The 18,512-nt window shown below is 33.6% G+C and overlaps 1 non-coding gene across 1 annotated transcript; it reads right to left on the reverse strand.

Moving 5' to 3' along the window:
• Positions 1–38: 38 nt before the first annotated feature.
• Positions 39–111, reverse strand: TRNAA-AGC (transfer RNA alanine (anticodon AGC)). Its single transcript has one exon. It is a non-coding gene; the product is annotated as a tRNA-Ala (tRNA).
• Between the last annotated feature and the right edge of the window lie 18,401 nt (positions 112–18,512).

Genomic DNA, 18,512 nt, shown 5'->3' on the forward strand with positions numbered 1-18,512 from the left:
CACATAGTACGTACGTGTGGAAAAAAAAAACAGAGGAATGGAGATGCGGGGTATCGATCCCCGTACCTCTCGCATGCTAAGCGAGCGCTCTACCATCTGAGCTACATCCCCATGGTGTCAATCATTTTAGATATATGTATATATCGTTCTTACAAGAGATCTATACTTTTTACACATAAAAATCTAAAAAAAACTTTTCTTTTATTTATTTTGTAAGAGAGCAAAAAATCTCAATTTACTAATCATTGAGATTATGTTCAACATATACTTAAGAAAATGTGAATATTGGAAGGCTTTGTTTATTGAACAAAAACTTGAATACTAATACATTCTTTACTAAGATGTTTTAATATTGTGTAATGTATATTTTTACTTTATTAAATTATTAATTTTGTTAAATTAATTTGATAAAAATATTCAACTAAATATTTTATCGAGAAGTACGAGAAATGCTAAGCAACTACATCAAGTTGCTTGTTATGGAGCGTGAGCGGAGATCCAAAAATATCACTTCCTCCAATTCAATTTATGTGAAAAATTAAAAAACCATTTAAATAATATTTGAAATTTAAAATTTGAATAATAAAAAATCATACAAATGGTAATTCTTCTCGTGTTAATATTTTTAAAAAGTAAAATTAAGATATTAATCAAAATTTATATAGTTAAATCTAAAAAAAACAAAAAATATAGTATGTGAAAGAGGAATAGTACTTTGCATGGACAGTCGAGGCGAGAAAGTACTCTTGTTCGTTCCGAATTCCAACAAACCCCAATTTTCCTCTTTCATCTCATCCAAAATACTTCATTCAATTCAATGTATTTGCCGGTTTTTTTTTATAACAGAATCGCCATGGAAGTTGATCAATTGAGCAGCAAGATGACCCGAATGGTAGAGTCCGACCCGAATGCTGCACCCTAAACGGACCATCGTCATCAGTTGACCAGCCGGTGACCGGAGTTGATGAGATTTTTTCTGATAAAAGGTAAAGCTTATTACTCCTTTTTCCAACAGAATCACATGGACTCTAAGAAATTAGTAGTTAATGTCAAGCAAGGGGAAAAACTTGAATATGATGAGTGTAATACGAGTAAAAACTGCAATCCTAAAGATAAAATAAGCTTAATTGGAATACGAAGGCAAAAGAATGGGAGATATGCTGCTGTGATTACTGATCGGATTAGGCATAAGAAAGTATGGTTAGGCACTTTTGACACTGTTGAAGAGGCTTCACAAGCTTATTTCTCTAAGAAATCTGAGTTTGAGAATGAGAAATTAAGCAATCAAGGAAATAAGAAGAGTAAAAGAAAACGCGAAACGAGAAGTATTGTTGAGGTTTACAAGAGAGGGAAATATAATTCTGAGAAATCAGAGGAATTAGTCAATGTAAAGCAAGGCAATGAAAATGTGAATTGTGAAGTATTTCAGATCGAATCAGCTGGTGAATCAGAAATTGATGTTGTGATGTCCAATTCATTTAATGGAGGAACCGAGCAAAGGATTGATTCTCATGAAATAGGCACTGTTGAAGAAGCTTTTCGTATAGCTAAAGAGGGATCCAAAGTGTTTATCTTGGGTTTAATGGCTAATGTTTGTGGCATAAAATCATTTGATGACTGTAGCAATACTACAAGTTGCAATCCTAAAGTTAAGGTAAGCTTGATTGGAACCCGAAGGCAAAAGAATGGGAGATATACAGCTGTGATTACAGATCCATTTACGCATAAGAGAGTCCGGTTGGGGACTTTTGACACTGTTGAAGAGGCTTCACAAGCTTATTTCTCTAAGAAGTCGGAGTTTGAGAAGTTAAGCCAGCAGGGAAATAAGCAGAATATACCAAAGAAGAATTGTGATCAAATTCAGCAGCTTGAATCATCGTCTGTTGTGGCATCCTTAGATACTGCTGCTAGTGAAAGTGGAATAGCTAAAAGAATCGATTCTCAAGGGGAAGAACCTAAATCTTCTAAAGCAACCTCATGTGTAAAGGCTAATGCCCATAGCGCTGAGTCATCTGATGAGTGTAGTATTACTACAAGCTGTGATCATAAACCCAGGATAAGCTTAACTGGAATCCGTAGGCGAAAGAGCGGGAGATATGCAGCTGTGATTACAGACCCAATTAAGCACAAGGAAGTATGCTTGGGCACTTTTGACTCTATTGAAGAGGCTTCACATGCTTATTTGTCTAAGAAGTCTGAGTTTGAGAAATTGAGACAACAGGGAGATAAGAAGAATAAACCGAAGAAAAACTGTGATCAAATTCAGCAACCTGAATCACAGTCTGTTGTGGCATCCTTAGATACTACTACTCGTGATAGTGGAAGTGCTAAACGAATCGATTCTCACAAAACAACAACACATCTTATTGGAGCTTACAGGAGCAAGACAGCAGGGAGATATAGGTCTGAGATTACAAACCCCATCACTAAAAAGAAAATTTGGTTGGGGACTTTTGACAGTGCTGAAGAGGCTTCCCACGCTTATCAATCTAAGAAGCTTGAGTTTCAGAAATTAGTCGAAGCAAAGCAGCAGCAATGCACTAATAAGCAAAGGAAATCAGAGAAATTAGTCAGTGTCAGGCAAGGACATGAAAATGTAAATTGTGAACCATTTCATCTCGAATCAGCTAGTGGATCACCAGATATTGATGTTCTGTTCTCAAATTCATCTAATGAAGGGACTGTCCGAAGTATTGATTCTTATCAGTCTAATAAATTCGATCTTCTGAGTTCAAAGGAGGTCGAGCTGCAAAGCAATATGCTAACAGAGTCTAGTGCAGGGAAGAAGCAAGAAGGCCAAGAGGATGATAAAGATTTATGGAAGGGGGAATGGATGCAACTTCCAGGTGATAACAGGGCAGTCATGTTTTCACTGAAACTGGGCTTACCAATCATCGATAACTATGGATATCTTTTAGGTGAGTTCAGCACTTTGGATGATCTCAGTATTTCTGTAACTGAGGATGACAATCATTGATAACGTAACTATGTTTCACATAGCTTAGGAACTGTAAGTTTGTAAATTGCAAGAAGATTTTTGGATTTGCTTGCAGTTTTAGGATTCTGTAGATAGTAGTAATAGGTAAGCTTCTTGCAATTTTTGGTCATCCTAACTATTTCATGAGCATCAGTGATGCAGGCATAAGTCAAGTCTGATATTTTCCTTGTAAAAAAGAAGCAAAATTTGAACTTGTAAATACCACACAACAGAGAACTATAAATCCAAGAAACACAAAGAACAATAAATTAAGAAACAAAAGGAAAATTTCCGCCATAACTTGGGACGTGTGTAGTTAGGATTCTTTGATACTGCTAACGAGTGTGTATTGAATCCTCCAAAGATAATGAATTTTTGAAGAATCTGACACGAGTGTATGATACTATTTTTGAAGAGTTCAAATAACATAGCGTGCTCTACCATCTGAGCTACATCCTCAATATTGTCAAAAATTGCAGATGACTAGTAATATCGAAATTAGTATTATGATCCAATGATCAGTAATTTACACCCTTTGCATGTTTCAAATCAAGAAATACAGGTTAGGTATAAAGAGAAGTAGTTTCTAAGCCATTTATAATTGCTTTTTAAAATGGCATCTTTTTCATAAAATATACTTATTCACGTTAAACAAATAGAAGACCTAAAAAAATTATTTTGTTTTATTCATTTTGTGAAAGAGCATTTTTTTTTTAATTCTATTTATCATTCAGCTGATGTAAATATACAACACTTGAGAAAATGAGAAAATTGTAATGATTATTTCTTTATAAAGAAAAAACTTGAATGCTACTACATTCTTTACTAAGAGGTCCTAAATTTGTGTTGCAATTCTTGAGATGTCTTTTGTAAGCCTTCTGTAGAACCTCACAGGTTTAAGGAATGTTCGATATTCATAATAGAGCCCGATTAAATCCGAGTTCGTGCCGAAAAGTCCCACATTGAGAGGTAAAAACTAATTGGAATAAAATAGAGTGAGCCAATAATATCGCAAGACTATAAGTGTGGTTATTAGAAATTTATTCGTACCAAGTGTTCTACACAAAACGAATAAATGTATTACATGTAAATGCATATATATATTATGTATAGTATATTCTTACTTCATCAAAATACTTAATTATGTGTTAAGTCAAAACACTCGATAGAGATAAATATTTATCAAAGAAAGAAACACACATTAAATGGCTTGCTATGAAGCACGAGTGGAGTTCCAAAGTATCACTTCCTCCGACTCGTGAAATTTTCATTGTCGAGAGTCAATTTCATTAGTATTTTAAAATTATATTGAATTGTAAATATTAACAATATTTAAATTAAATTCACATAGTTTATATTTCGAAAAGCCAAAAATAATATGGGAAAGAGGGATAGTATACTCTGCATGCATAGGTGAGTTCAGAAAGGAAGTTATCAGTTACAACAAACCCCAATTTCCCTCTTTCATTTCACCAAAAATACTCCGACCCTGATACTGGGTCCCTAAACGGGTCATCTTCATCAGTTCATCGGCCGGTACCGGAGTTTCTGAGATTTTTTCTGGTAAAGGTAAAGCCTATTTACTCCTTTTCAGCTCAATCACATGGACATTAAAGAGGGATTGAGCTCTAAGAAATTAGTAGTCAATATCAAGCAAGGGATGAAACTCGAATCAGATGAGTGTAATACCAGTACAAACTGCAATCCTAAAGCGAAGATAAGCTTACCTGGAATCCGAAGGCAAAAGAATGGGAGATATGGTGTTGAGCTTACAGATCCAATTAGGCATAAGAGAGTCTGGGTAGGCACTTTTGACACTGTTGAAGAAGCTTCACAAGCTTATTCCTCTAAGAAATCTGAGTTTGAGAATGAGAAATTAAGGCAGCAGGGAAATAAGAAGAGTAAAAGAATCCGCAAAACGATAGGTATGGTTGAGGTTCACAAGAGAGGGAAATATAATTCTGAGAAATCAGAGGAATTAGTCAATGTGAAGCAAGAAAATGAAAATGTAAATCGTGAAATATTTCAGACTGAATCAGCTGGTGGATCGGAAATTGATTTTCCGATCTCAAATTCATCTAACGGAGGAACTGAGAAAAGGATTGATTTGCACGAAATAGGTGCTGTTGAAGAAGCTTTTCGTATTGCTAAAGAGGGATCCAGAGTGTTTAAAATGGCTAATGTTTGTGGCACAAAATCATCTGATGACTGTAACAATACTACAAGTTGCAATCCTGAAGTTAAGGTAAGCTTGATTGGAACCCGAAAGCAAAAGAATGGGAGATATGCAGCTGTGATTACAGATCCATTTACGCATAAGAGAGTCCGGTTGGGGACTTTTGACACTGTTGAAGAGGCTTCACAAGCTTATTTCTCTAAGAAGTCGGAGTTTGAGAAATTAAGCCAGCAGGGAAATAAGCAGAATATACTGAAGAAGAAGAATTGTGATCAAATTCAGCAGCTTGAATCATCGTCTGTTGTTGTGGCATCCTTAGAAAGTGGAAGTGGAAGTGGAAGAGCTAGAAGAATCGATTCTCACAAAAAAAAAACACATCTTATTGGGGCTCACAAGAGCACGAAGAAAGGGAGATATCAGTCTGAGATTAAGAACCCCATCACTAAAAAGAGAATTTGGTTGGGAACTTTTGGCAGTGCTGAAGAGGCTTCCCACGCTTATCAATCTAAGAAGCTCGAGTTTCAGAAATTAGTCGAAGAAAAGAAGAAGCAATGTACTTATAAGCAATTGAAATCAGAGAAATTGGTTAATCTCAAGGAAGGACATGAAAATGTAAAATGTGAGCCATTTCTGCCCGAATCAGCACCAGATATTGATATTCCGTTTTCAAATTCATCTAACGGAGGAACTGTCCAAAGTATTGATCCTGACAAAATAGGCAATCAGTCTAAGAAATTCGATCTTGAGCTGGAAAGCAATATGCCAATAGGTTCGAGTGCAGGGGAGAAGCAAGAAGGTGAAGAGGATGATGAAGATTTATGGACGGGGCAATGGGTGCAACTTCCAGGTGATGACAGGGCAGTCATGTTTTCACTGAAATTGGGCTTACCAATCATCGATAACTATGGATCTCTTTTAGGTGAGTTCAGCACTTTGGATGATCTCAGTATTTGTAAGACTGAAGAGGGCAATAACTACATTTCTCATAGCATATAGATTGTAAGTCTGTAAATTGCAAGAAGATTTTTAGATAAGTTTGCAGTTTTAGGATTCTGTATACAGTAACTCAGCCTGGAAAGCAGTAGTCGTAGCTATTCTTTTAAAATGTTGACGTGTGCATATTGAATCCTCCAGGCTCCAAAGATAGTGATTTTTTGAAGGATCTAACACAACATTTTTTAACGGTTTGAGCAACAGAACTTACCATCAAATCCTTGTTAGTAGTGTTAAGTATGCATTTTATGATCGATTATTCATTCACTTGATGATTTTTCAGGCTGCCCCTTAGTAACCCAAGAGAATGTGCTTTTGGAGAAGAATTTTGTTTAATTTAATTATATAAACCTATACAAAATGTTGGAAAAGACGTATTACAAGTTTGCAAGGACCCTACTTGACTATACATGGAACAATGACACTCTTAAAACCTTTTTTGAACATAGAGTTACTTTGGTTGGTGAATAAGTTACTTATGCCAAGATTATTTAATAAATATCTGGTTCGTTGAATTAAAAGAGGGATACTGACTGAGTGACTATGATATAAAAATATGTGTTTGATCTTAAATTAGATAAATTGAATAAACGTTTATTTCAATTTTAACCTTTGGATATTTCAAGAGACTTTGAGACAAGAGGTTTGGAGAAGGGCATCTTACGTTAGAGGTGAATCCATGATTCTAGCACTATGAGTTTAATCGTTAAAGTTCTTAGCCTTGAACTTATTATATTTATTAAGTTATGAATTTATATCTGTTAATTTAATGAACTTTACCCATGACGGGAAAAAAATACTAATGATATAAGAACAAACAAAAAGGAGGGATAAAATGAGTTAGGGAGCTAACATGTCACTTGATGTTTATCTCATCGAAATGTTAGTGTCTTGTGAGAATGAGTGTTTACCTTAAGAAACTGAGGGGTCGTTTGGTAGGAAGTATTAGGAGAAATAATCCATATATTATGTATGGTACTATATAGTACTATGTTTGGTAAGATGTTGGGCCTATGTATAACTAATCCATGGATTAGTTATACACCCTACATGGATTATAGGATATATAGTTATTACCCTTCCATTTGGTGGTATATATTAGTAATACATATGATTTAATACCATGTAATTAATATATGTAAAGATAAAATACACCTCAAATCCTTTTAATCATTATTTTTATTTTCTTGATTTTAAGTTTTATACTTGTAGTTGTGTACCAACTGATCCATGGATCAGTTATACACCCTACATGATATTAGAGGATGTATTACTAATACCTTCGAGTTGGAGGTATTAGTAATACATAGGATTTAATATCATGTGATAAGTCTATGTAAAGACAAAAATATCCCTCAAATCATTTTAATCATTTTGTTTATTTTCTTGATTTTATGTTTTATATTTGTATTAGTAAATTAATTTAATAAATTAGCATATAAATTATTAGAGAGAGTTGTTTGTTACTAAATAAATTCAATACAATTTTTGAAATGTGAATTTAACATTTACTAATTAAAAAGGTAAACATATCACCGCATGATGTTTCTTAATTGCATGTATATATATATATATATATATATATATATATGTGTGTGTGTGTGTGTGTGTGTGTGTGGGGGTTTTCTAATTATTTGTATTTTGAACAATTTATAAAATTGCATACATATTAAAACTATAACTTGCAATGTGTAAATGTATATGGTTTACTCAATTTTATTAAGTATTGTTTACCATCTTATCGGTTTTAAAAGTAGATGATTTATCTTTTTTTAAATTGAAAAATGTCATTTTGTGAGTGCTAAATTTATTAAAATGACAATTATTTATCCTCAAATAATTCAAGTGAAAAAATAACAATCATGACAACAAAATTGTTCTTCACCTAGTTAGTTAGAAGGTCATAAAAAAATAACATTGTCCGGCAACTATCTACCTTGATCCAATTACATAATAATACAAGAGTATAATTGGAAATAAACTTTTTATAGAGTTTTAAACCAAACACAAGATAAAGTAGGAAACAATGAACCAAATACTTGATAAAAATAAACCCTGCATTACTAATTGTTGCATTATTAATCCCTACATTACTAATCTCTGCGTTATTAATCTTTGTACCAAACTAGCCCGAGTAATATAATGGGGGTTAAAATCGAACATTTTTCCGTACTACATAAATATTTTTGACCATTTTCCCTTATGTGCAAACAAATATGCAAGTAACACGCGTCAGCCTTCAAGTGGAGGTTATAATAGTGCTCTGTGTGCACTGTGCACTATGGAAATCGATGGCGCCTTAGTACACTCTGCTCATTCTGACATTCACACAAATCCCAATTTCATTTTTTCATCTCACAAATTCATGAAATCCCTCAATTCAATGCCATAGCCGATGGTTTGTACATTGTTATTTTAACTTAATAATCGCCATGAAAACCGATCTACGAGGATTACTTACAGAGGAAGAAGAAGAAGAAACCAAGATAAGCTCAATTGGAATCCAAATGCGAAAGAACGGGAGATATGCTGCTGTGATTACAGATCGAATTAGGCATAAGAGAGTATGGTTGGGCACTTTTGATACTGTTGAAGAGGCTTCACAAGCTTATTTCGCTAAGAAAACTGAGTTTGAGAAATTAAACCTGGGAAATAAGGAGGATAGATTGAAGAAAAATTGTGATCCTCACAAAACAACACAGTTCGTTGGGGTTCAGAAGAGAAAGGATTCAGGTAAATATATTTCTGAGATTAGAAATCCCATCAGTAAGAAAAGAATTTGGCTGGGGACTTTTGACACTGCTGAAGAGGCTTCACGGGCTTATCAATCTAAGAATCTCCAGTTTCAGAAACTAGCTGATTCAAAGCGGCAATGTAGTAGTAATAAACAAACTCATTCTACACTGGAATCAGCTGGTGGATCAGAAATTGATGTTACAATCTCAAATTTATCTAATGGCAGAACTGAGCAAAGGATTGATTCTCACGAAATAGGCACCGATGAAGAAGGTTTCTGTGTTTATCCCTCTAAGAAAAAACAGGCACCCAAAGTCTTTAACTCCGGTTTAATGGCTAATGTTTATGGCGAAGAATCATCTAATACTACTACGCATTGTGATCCTAAAGTCAAGAGAAGCTTAGTTGGAATCCGAAGGCGAAAGAGTGGGAGGTATGCTGCTAGGATTACAGACCCAATTAGGCATAAGAGAGTATGGTTGGGCACTTTTGACACATTTGAAGAGGCTTCATGGGCGTATTTCTCCAAAAAATCTGAGTTTGAGAAATTAAGCGAATTAGGAAACAAGGAGAATAAACCACAGAAGATGTCTGATCAAATTCAGCACGATACTACGCGTTGTGATCCTAAAGTCAAGAGAAACTTAATTGGAATCACAAGGCGAAAGAGCGGGAGGTATGCTGCTACGATTACAGACCGAATTAGGCACAAGAGAGTCTGGTTAGGCACTTTTGACACTGTTGAAGAGGCTTCACGAGCTTATTTCTCCAAAAAGTCTGAGTTTGAGAAATTAAGCCAACAGGGAGAGAAGAAGAATAGTGATCAAATTCAACAGCCTGTCGCGGCATCCTTGTCTATGGCTAATGATCAAACCTTAGATACTCCTAATCTGGGTAGTAGAAGAAAGAAACGAAACGATTCTCACAAAACAACACGTTTCTTTAGGGTTCATAAGAGAAAGGATTCAGGTAAATATACATCTGAGATTAGAAATCCCATCAGTAAGAAAAGAATTTGGTTGGGGACTTTTGACACTGCTGAAGAGGCTTCACGGGCTTATCAATCCAAGAATCTCGAGTTTCAGAAACTAGTCGAGGAGAAGCAGCAGCAATGGGTGGGGCAAGAGGACGACGAAGAATTGTGGATGGGGCAATGGGTGCAACTTCCAGGTGATGATGATCGAGCAATCATGTTTTCCCTGAAACTCGGCTTACCAATCATCGATAACTATGGATATCTATTAGGTGAATTTAGCAGTTTGGATGATCTTAGTATTTGTTAAACTAAAACGACAATGCAGCGATTTCTCTAGCTTGGTGTAATTGCAACAACTTTTTTGACAGTTTCAAGTTTTAGGATTCAGTAGACAGTAGATAGTAGTTAATGTCTATGCAATATCTCATACAATATTCAGTCATGGCTGTGAAATGAGAAGACTTTTCCTAACATAATTTCAATTTTTTACGACCTCCTATTGATAGCTGAAAAGATTGGAAAGCTACATATAAGTTGTATTTGTAAGATCTCGTGGATTTAGTGTTACACAATCGTACTTTACGGGTATCCTATTATCATGAGTCAGGTTGTGACCAAGAATGAATGTATTCCTGATGAAGAATCTTGCTTCTTTTTTTGATGAAACATTTCTATTTCTATTATTCCTTATATTGTGGTGAGGTGACATAATTCCCCATTTGAATGTTTTTCTACACTTCATTTCATATTTTTAAAAAAGAAAAAAAACTATGTAATCAAAGATAAGACACACACTGGAGTTACTACTATTAGTTTGAGTTATTTTTCAGTTTAATTTTTACACATGATACATCTTTTTCACCTCATTAGAAAGTACTAGTCTTGGACACGTGCGTTGCACGTGTATTCGTAACAATTAATAAATACTATTAAAATATTAGTGTGAGATTCAAAATTAAATTAAAAGAGGAAAAAACTCAAATTGATAATTGGTGTTCATATATGTCAAAACAATATCGTAGTTGAACTTGAGATGAATGAGTAGAACAATTATATTTTAAAACTAATTATTAAAGTTAAAAAACTTGACTCAGACTCTTTCTAAGAATCTTTCCGACACAACAACGTACAAATAAAAAACTTAACTAATGTATATTAACATTATATTAGATATTAATTTAACGTAAATAGAGTAAGTATTTGACTCAAGACTTTAGATGATACATATGTACCGTGATATTAAATTTGTTATAGTCTCATTCAAATTAACATAAATTATTATTATTATCTATAGTTATCCATGTGCCTTTTGACATAGCTAGTGTAGCATGAAAAAACAAACTTTACATCATCTAATAACAACATAATAGCATTCTTATACACAAACTCATAGAGATGAGGCTTTAATTTGGGTAAGTACAAATTCAAGAAATAAATTACCATATAAAAAGTGATTTATTCACTTTAAGAGGTGTTTTTACTCTATCAAATAGAGTTTAAATGATCCCCTTCATTTTCAAGACAAAAAAAGAAAAAGTTTCTTTAGTGTTATTCTTTTACTTCGGCCACTTCTACTATAGTCAGTAGTTGTACACAATCCACAAATTATATGACGTTTTCTTAATTTATCAAATATTTAATTTATGTGATAGTTCAACAATACATAGTTCAAATATGAATATGAGCAACTTCGCTTATGATTACAAATACTTCATGCCTGCTTGTGTCTTGTCTTTACAAAATTGTAACCTCCACCATAGTACAGTCATATGTTAAAGTTGTACGGAAATTCAATTAACATATATCTTTATTTGGATGCATGGGATCATTGTCAATTTCGTGATGTACACCTGGGGAAGAAAGTAATAACTACTTGTTATAGAGATCCTTAATAACTATCGACATAAGAATATTAATATGATACATTTAAAACTTGGAGTATTGTAAAATTGTATTGCATCTAAATAAAGGATATGAACAAATTTAACTGAAAATAAAAGAAGCAGAGAGCCCGAAGAAAATTAAAAGTTGTGGGATAAGATTAGGCTGTGGATAACGTTAGAAGTAATTAGTAAGTTGATAATAATCTATAAATATATTTGTTCAAAGTTAAAATTTTTATTTTGATTACTTTGAGTTTCTAAAGATAGAGAGATAAGTACTAATCAAGCAGTTGGTATACTTCATCAAACAATAATATAAATACCAAATCAGTTTTTGAAAAGTAAATACAAAGTGAGAAAGTGTTACCAGGCCAATTATGTGGAAGTAATAAGCAAGAAACCTGTAAAAGTATTAATAATTACACATAAAAAGACAATGAGTTAACCAATGATAAATGTAATTTCTAATAGAACAAAATCTATATAATTGATAGGGATTATATTTTGACAAATATACGTATGAAAGTATCACAATAACAAACATTTTCCAAGCCGAAAGCCTCAATTAGAGAATTGCTCAAACAAAAGGCTAAAGGTGGAAAGAAATCAGAAACAAAACATGTCGATAAATTAAGTGACATCCAATGAAATTCAAGAGGAAACGAAAGTAACAAAACAAAAGCAATGACATATTAACAGTGAAATAATAGCAGTGATCATATACATACCTGGGAAAAATGTATATGAGAAGAAGACAAATAGAACAATAAAAAGAAAACAACTTATTGTGGACCTTTATAGAGAGCAATTAAGAATATTATAAATTGTGAGGAAAAATTAATGGTTGGAAAAAGGAAAAGTTAGTACAATGTACACTACCTTTAAAGATGCAGTTATATGAATTGAACAGACAACTTTTAGCTATAGAGGTATTACGTTTAACATGAATAGTAAAAAATAATATTATTTGGAAATTAGAAAGGGCAGAACTTTTACATCAAAAAGGAAAAAAAAACAAAAATTGAGGAAAAAGATTAATAAGGATGCTTGTTTAAGATTGTAGTAAATAAATTATGCGGGCACATTGAGGGAAAACTGAATATGGAGCATTAAATGAGACTGTTGAACTTCTAAAAAATTAAACAGACAAAAAAACACTACTAAACTTTCATTCACTCGCCATTTGTGTGATTTTAATATCATTATTTAATTAAATATTTCAATCTTTAGGTAATTAAAATATTAAGTATTATTTAATTAGATATTTTATTAATTAATATTAACTTATTTAGATATTTTATAATATTTTAAATTAGAATAAGGGTAAAATGGTATTTCAACTTTTATGTTTGTGACTTCCCACTTTTAGTATAATATGATAAAGGTTGGTTTGTGCAAATGTTCCTTTTTTATGGTTCAATCTTTTGTGCAAGTCACCTTCTTTTAAATTTTTTTTAGAAATTACAAATATCGCAAGACTCGAGTAAAATAATTGCTCATATGATATTCAATCTCATAGATAAAATATTGAATTGTCGTCTCACATTTACAAATTACTTACGAAATTTTAGATGATGGTCTAACATTTTATCACAAAATTTTCAGTTTGCTTAAAAATTAATTTTTAAACCGTGCTCTAAAAGGTTCGTAAGTTCAGGAGGAACTAAATGAAAAACATTAACAAAACAGCTACCCTATGAATATATCTAATTGACTATGAGGAGTAGATGACTTAATAGGCATTTAAACATAAAAATTATGATGTTTGAAGGAAAAAATTGAAAGATATTTAAAAATTATAACTTGAAAAAAAGTAGAAGTTTTGTGAGTGAAAAAATATTTACTTGAAAAACTATCAAAATCGTTATTTCAAACTTGAAACTTTTTTTTTTTTTTTTAAAAAAAGTGCAATCTATAACCAAACATTTCATTTTTATTTTTATTTTTGAAGAAGAAGAAAGAGGAAAAAATTGTATGTCCAAACATCCCCTTAGCATCACCAAGGTATTTTAAAGACAAGTTATCATTAATACAATCTCATTTGCACTGTACTAAATAATGAGACAACAATATGGAAAGAAGAACCCTTTCTGACTAAAATAAGAGAATATAAAAATCAACATGCAACAATTAATAAACAAAAAGAGAATATAAAAATCAACATGCAACAATTAACAAACAAAAATAAAAAACATGTGTCCAAGTGGAAAATTTACTGTAATACTCCCTTTTTTATATTGCTTGGCTCTATTGTTTAATATATTTATTCTACTAAATTAATTTTATTTATAATCTTTTAAAACTCTAAATTTAACTTAGTTATTTTAACATTAAAAATAATATAACAAAAAATAATAAAACTTTTTTGAATAATGAAATATCTATTTTTACTGGGCCAAGTAAAACAGAAGAGGGAGTACTACTACTGTAGAAAGAACTCAAGTGGCAAAACACTCTCATAAATGCTCAATCAATAATTTTTTTTAAAAAAAAAATCCATTTCCATCTTTCATCTCATCAAGAAATTTATCAATTCACTGTACATTGTAGTTTTTTTTTTTTGTTACATAATGTCCATGGAAACTGATGAAGAAGGACTACTAGCAGATGAAAAAGAAGAAGAAGAAAGCAGCAGCAAGAAACAGAAGATAACACAAATTGAGCAGTCAGAGATTTTTGTTGATAAGGTAAAGTCTACTATTCCTTTACAACACACAAATCACAAAGCACAAAGTACTGCTGATAGAAGCAAACAAGAAACTGATGGTAAAATGCCCTTATTTGTAAATGAATGGCAAATGGGGGAAAAAGGGGCATTCTTGGGTACTGAGGAGTTCAAAGGCTTTAGTTCTAACATGCACAAATTCCAAGAAAAAGAACCCTTTATTTGCATGGAATCTTGTTCTAAAGAAACACCATGTTTGCTGTCTAATGTCCATGGTGGCATAGAATCATCTAATAAAGCCAAGATAAATTTAATTGGAGTGAGAAGGCAAAAGAATGGGAGGTATGGTGCTGTGATTACTGATAAAATTAGGCATAAGCAAGTATGGTTAGGCACTTTTGACACTGTTGAAGAGGCTTCACAAGCTTATTTGTCCAAGAAGTCTGAGTTTGAGAAATTTAAACAGCAAGGTAATAAGGACAATAAACCAAAGGAGAATCTTGATCAAATTCAGCAGACATCCTTGTTTGTGGGAAATGACCAAACCTTGGATACTGCTAGTGTGAGTAGAATCAATCCTCACGAAACAATACATGTCGTTGAGGTTCAGAATAAGAACTGGTTAGGGAAAGAACCCGAATCTGCTAAAGAAACCACATGTCTAATGGTGAATGTACATGGCATAGAATCATATGATGAGTGTAATACTACAACAAGCTGCAATCCTAAAGTCAAGAGAAGCTTACTTGGTGTGCGAAAGCAAAAGACTGGGAGGTATGGTGCTGTAATTACAGACCAAATTAGGCATAAGCAAGTATGGTTGGGAACTTTTGACACTATTGAAGAGGCTTCGCAAGCTTATTTCTCCAAGAAGTCTGAGTTTGAGAAACTAAAACAACAGGGCAATAAGGACACGGAGAATTGTGATCAAATTCAGCAGCCTGAATCACCTGTTGTGTTGTCATCCTCGTCTGTGGCTAATGATCAAACCTTAGATACTGCTAGTGTGGGTTGTAGAAATAGAAGAATTGATTCTCACGAAACAGCACCACATATTGTTGAGGTTCACAAGAACAAGATGTCAGGAGAAGTACCCGAATCTTCTAAAGAAACCCAACGTCTAATGGCTAGTGTTGTCGACAACACAGAATCATCTGATGAATGTAATACTAGTACAAGCAATCTTAAAGCCAAGATAAGCTTACTTGGTGTGCGAAGGCAAAAGAATGGGAGGTATGGTGCTGTGATTACAGACACCACTAAGCATAAGCAAGTATGGCTGGGCACTTTTGACACTGTTGAAGAGGCTTCACAAGCTTATTTCTCCAAGAAGTCTGAGCTTGAGAATGAGAAATTACGCCAGCAGCGGAATAAGGAGAATAGACCAAAGAAGAATTGTGATCAAATTCAGCAGCCTGAATCACCTGTTGTACAAGCATCCTTGTCTGTGGCTGATGTTCAAACCTTAGGTACTGCTAGTGTGGGTATGAGAAATGAAAGAACTGTTTTTCATGGAACAGCACATGTCGTTGGTGTTCACAAGAGCAAGACGTCAGAGAAAGAACCTGAATTTACTAAAGAAACCTCATGTCTAATGGATAGTGTCCATGCCACAGAATCATCTGATCAGTGTAATACTAGTACAAGCAATTCTACAGCCAAGATAAGCTTAATTGGAGTGCGAAGGCAAAAGAATGGGAGGTATGGTGCTGTGATTACAGACACAACTAGGCATAAGAAAGTATGGTTGGGCACTTTTGACACTGTTGATGAGGCTTCACAAGCTTATTTCTCCAAGAAGTCTGAGCTTGAGAATGAGAAATTAAATCAGCAGGGTAATAATGAGACTCGTGATCAAATTCAGCAGCCTGAATCACTTGTGGCATCCTTGTCTATGGATAATGACCAAACCTTAAATGCTGCTAGTGGTGGTAGAAGAAATAAGAGAATCGATTCTCACAAAGCAACACCAGATATTGTTGGGGTTCACAAGAACAAGACATCAGGAAAAGAATTCGAGTCTTCTAGAGAAACTGCACGTCTAATGGATAATGTACATGGTACAGAATCATGTGATGAGTGTAATACTACTACAAGTTGCGATCCTAAAGCCAAGATAAGCTTAATTGGAATTCGAAGGCAAAAGAAAGGGAGGTATGGTGCTGTGATTACCGACAGAATTAAGCATAAGAGAGTATGGTTGGGAACTTTTGACACCGTTGAAGAGGCTTCACAAGCTTATTTGTCCAAGAAGTCCGAGCTTAAGAGATTAGGTCAGCAGGGTGATGAGGAGAATAAACTGAAGGACTGTGCTCAAGTTCAGCAGCCTGAATCACCTGTTGTGCCATCCTTATCTGTGGCTAATCATGATCAAACCTTAAATACTGCTAGAATGAGAAGAAATGAAAGAATTGATTCTCACAAAACAATAACACGTTTCTTTAGGGTTCACAAGAGAAAGGATTCAGGTAAATATACATCTGAGATTAGAAATCCCATCAGTAAGAAAAGAATTTGGTTGGGGACTTTTGGCACTGCTGAAGAGGCTTCCCAGGCTTATCAATCGAAGAAGCTCGAGTTTGAGAGACTAGTCCATGCCCAGCAGCAATGTGGTAATGAGCAAACTCATTCTACACAAGATGAGAAATCAGAGAAATTAGTCAATGTTGAGTCAGGACATGAAAATGTAAATCGTGAACTCGAATCAGCTGGTGGATCAGAAATTAATGTTACAATCTCAAACTCATCAAATGGTGGAACTGAGGAAAGGATTGATTCTCACGAAATAGGCACTGCTGAAGAAGCTTTCCATGCTTATCAGTCTAAAAAATTCGATATGCCAACTGATTCTAGTGCAGGGGAGAAACAAGAAGGTCAAGAGGATGATGAAGATTTAGAGATGGGGGAATGGGTGCAACTTCCAGGTAATAGGGCAGTCAAATTTTCACTGAAACTGGGCTTACCAATCATCGATAACTATGGATCTCTTTTAGGTGAATTCAGCACTTTGGATGATCTCAGTATTTGTAAGACTGACTATGACAATGAAACATATATGTGCTTATCCTAGCTTTGTAAATTGCAAGATTTTTTGGTAGTTAGAAGTTTTAGGACCCTGTAAGATTAGTAATATGTAAGCTTCTTGCAAATTGTTGGTCTTAGTCGATATGATAATGCATTGTAGTAAATGACATGCTATCCTTCTCTATATTTGTTTCAGCTGTGTTTTATAAGAGTTGTATTTTCTGTAAATTTCTTTAGTATGAAAATTGGAGGTAGAGTAGTTCATCATGTGAACTTCCACGCGACTACAATGTATAGAGTGCAGTCAAAAGGCGATACCATACAAAATTCAGTCCTGACTATAAAATGTACTTAAAACTTGTTCGACATTTTTCAAATTTTCATTTAGACTGCACTCCTACCTAAGATGGTGTGGTATGTAATGTTCAAAAAATTGATAACTACATACTGACGGGGAAGGCTTCTTCAGGTTGTTTTCGCCATTGATAGTTTCTCTCTTTCACTGCCCAGAGCGAATTTTCTGTTCCAGCATCCAGAGAGACAACATGAGTGACAGACAGGAATGTGACTTCAAACCAAAAGCATCAGATGTGTAACAGCAACAAATATGCCAATTGCAATAAGGTCTTCATGCAAATGATATTATTGATTTATTATCTTTATAATATCAAGAAAAGATAAATATTTTATATTTTCAAAAAACGTCATGTCATTGAAAACTTGAAAAACCTTTCTCAGAAATCAAAATCGAAAGAGCTGAAAATGAAAGGCATAAAACGCATTCAGTGAATGCGATTTATGTAAAATTTTGTGTCTTCTTATTTATTGTTGAAATTACTATACTACCCCTTCCGTTTAATTTTATTTGTCCACTATTTTTAAAATATATTTATTTATTTCATTTATTACTTTTATATTATCAGGAAAAGATAAATATTTTATCATTTAAAAAAATGTCATGTCATTGAAAACTTGAAAAACTCTAAGAGCAGAGAATGAAAGGCATAAAACGCATTTGGCAAATGCGATTTATGAGTAAAAATCTGTGTCATCTTATTTATTGTTGAAATTACTATATTACC

Source organism: Solanum tuberosum, unplaced genomic scaffold (genome assembly GCF_000226075.1).
Source record: "Solanum tuberosum cultivar DM 1-3 516 R44 unplaced genomic scaffold, SolTub_3.0 scf00048, whole genome shotgun sequence".
In the NCBI taxonomy this organism is placed as follows: domain Eukaryota; kingdom Viridiplantae; phylum Streptophyta; class Magnoliopsida; order Solanales; family Solanaceae; genus Solanum; species Solanum tuberosum.